This window comes from Triticum aestivum, chromosome 5A (genome assembly GCF_018294505.1).
Source record: "Triticum aestivum cultivar Chinese Spring chromosome 5A, IWGSC CS RefSeq v2.1, whole genome shotgun sequence".
Taxonomy (NCBI): domain Eukaryota; kingdom Viridiplantae; phylum Streptophyta; class Magnoliopsida; order Poales; family Poaceae; genus Triticum; species Triticum aestivum.
The window spans coordinates 89,140,100-89,143,140 of NC_057806.1; positions in this window are offsets into that span (position 1 = coordinate 89,140,100).

Here is a 3,041-nt window from a genome sequence, read left to right on the forward strand (position 1 = left end):
GAGGAAACTTGATATTATTGCAATTCCTACAAGCATATGTTCCTCCCTCATAATAATTTTCAGTAGCATCATGAATGAATTCAACAATATATCCAGCACCCAAAGCATTCTTTTCATGATCTACAAGCATAGAAAATTTACTACTCTCCACATAAGCAAAAAATTTCTCATGAATAATAGTGGGAGCAAACTCAACAAAATAACTATCATGTGATTGAAAATTAAGATCAAGATGACAAAGTTCATTGTTATTATTATTCTTTAAAGCATACGTGTCATCACAATAATCATCATAGATAGGAGGCATGCTTTCATCATAATAAATTTGCTCATCAAAACTTGGGGGACAAAAAAATATCATCTTCATCAAACATAGCTTCCCCAAGCTTGTGGCTTTGCATATCATTAGCATCATGGATATTCAAGGAATTAATACTAACAACATTGCAATCATGCTCATCATTCAAATATTTAGTGCCAAACATTTTATAGATTTCTTCTTCTAACACTTGAGCACAATTATCCTTTCCATCATACTCACGAAAGATATTAAAAAGGTGAAGCGTATGAGACAAACTTAATTCCATTTTTTGTAGTTTTATTTTATAGACTAAACTAGTGATAAAACAAGAAACTAAAAGACTCGATTGCAAGATCTAAAGATATACCTTCAAGCACTCACCTCCCCGGCAACGGCGCCAGAAAAGAGCTTGATGTCTACTACACAACCTTCTTCTTGTAGACGCTGTTGGGCCTCCCAGTGCAGAGGTTTGTAGGACAGTAGCAAATTTCCCTCAAGTGGATGACCTAAGATTTATCAATCCGTAGGAGGCGTAGGATGAAGATGTTCTCTCTCAAGCAACCCTGCAACCAAATAACAAAGAGTCTCTTATGTCCCCAGCACACCCAATACAATGGTAAATTGTATAGGTGCACTAGTTCGGCGAAGAGATGGTGATACAAGTGGTATATGGATAGTAGATATGAGTATTTGTAATCTGAAATTATAAAAACAGCAAGGTAGCAAGTGATAAAAGTGAGCGTAAACGGTATTGCAATGATGGTAAACAAGGCCTAGGGTTCATACTTTCGCTAGTGTAAGTTCCCTCAACAATACTAACATAATTGTATCACATAACTATCCCTCAACATGCAACAAAGAGTCACCCAAAAGTCACTAATAGCGGAGAACAAACGAAGAGATTATGGTAGGGTACGAAACCACCTCAAAGTTATTCTTTCAAATCAATCCGTTGGGCTATTCCTATAAATGTCACAAACAGCCCTAGAGTTCGTACTAGAATAACACCTTAAGACACAAATCAACCAAAACCCTAATGTCACCTAGATACTCCAATGTCACCTCAAGTATCCATGGGTATGATTATACGATATGCATCACACAATCTCAGATTCATCTATTCAACCAACACAAAGGACCTCGAAGAGTGCCCCAAAGTTCTACCAGAGAATCACGACGAAAACGTGTGCAAACCCCTATGCATAGGTTCCCAATGTCACGAAACCCGCAAGTTGATCACCTTAACAAACATCAAGTGGCACATGGTATCCCATTGTCACCAAAGATATCCACGGCAAGACATACATCAAGTGTTCTCAAGTCTTTAAAGACTCAATCCGATAAGATTACTTCAAGGGGAAAACTCAGTTCATTACAAGAGAGTATAGGGGGGAAGAAACATCATAGGATCCAACTAAAATAGCAAAGCTCGCGATACATCAAGATCATGCCAAATCAAGAACACGAGAGAGAGAGAGATCAAACACATAGCTACTGGTACATACCCTCGGCCCCGAGGGAGGACTACTCCCTCCTCGTCATGGAGAGCACCGGGATGATGAAGATGGCCACCGGTGAGGGTTCCCCCCTCTAGCAGGGTGACGAAACAGGGTCCCGATTGACTTTTGGTGGCTACGGAGGCTTCTGGCAGCGGAACTCCCGATCTATCTTTCGTTCTGGAAGTTTTAGGTCACGTAGGTATATATGGGTGCAGGAGGTACGTCAGGGGAGCCACGAGGGCCCCACGAGATAGGGGGGCGCGCCCCCACCCTCGTGAGCACCTCGTTCCTTCCTTGATGTGGGGTCCAAGTCCATCGGGTGTGTTTCCTTCCAAAAATAACTTCTCGAGTTGATTTCGTTCCGTTTCGACTCCGTCTGATATTCCTTTTCTTCGAAACACTGAAATAGGCATAAAACAGCAAATCTGGGCTGGGCCTCCGGTTAATAGGTTAGTCCCAAAGTTAATATAAAAGTGGATAATAAAGCCCAATATTTCCCAAAACAGTAGATAATATAGCATGGAGCAATCAAAAAATATAGATACGTTGGAGACGTATCAAGTAACGCCCTCGATAATAAGCCCTGAATTTCCAAGTACATGCATTAGTCTGACGTGAAAAAAATGTCAATAACGCCAGCATCCGTATTAGGTTATGTTGAATATCCTGAGGGTGTGAACCAACAAGAGACAGTAAAAAAGGTTTACACAGGGTCTTAATCTAAAAAGAAACTTTTGAACGGGGCCCTGTTGCACATCTGCGCCTGTGTCTCCATTGTGCCGTATCCTGGAAGGGTGTAGCACGATGATGATCTGTAAGAGAGAAAAGCCCAGGTGAAAGTTTTCGTGTTAAAAATTGGTTATTATTAATAAACCATTAAAATTCAATCTAAATAAGATCAAGTCGAACTGTAGTCATTTTTACATGTGGGAAGCCCCTAGCACCACCCATGGGGGTATATCCATCGACCTAACCTTAGGTTTGTCTGAGCTATTACAGCTAGTGGTGCACCGGACTCGTCTAGCCATGTCCGCGATCTTGACGACCGATCATTTATTCTGGTTGGAGAGGCCGCTCAATGTTTGGCTGCCAAAGCCGTCACACATTCTTTTGCACGTAAGGAACGTTCTGTATTTCCGTTAACTATGATGATACCACGTGGGCCGGGCATCTTAAGCTTAAGATAAGCGTAATGCCGTATTGCATTAAAACGAGCGAAGGCCATTCTTCCGAGTAGTGCT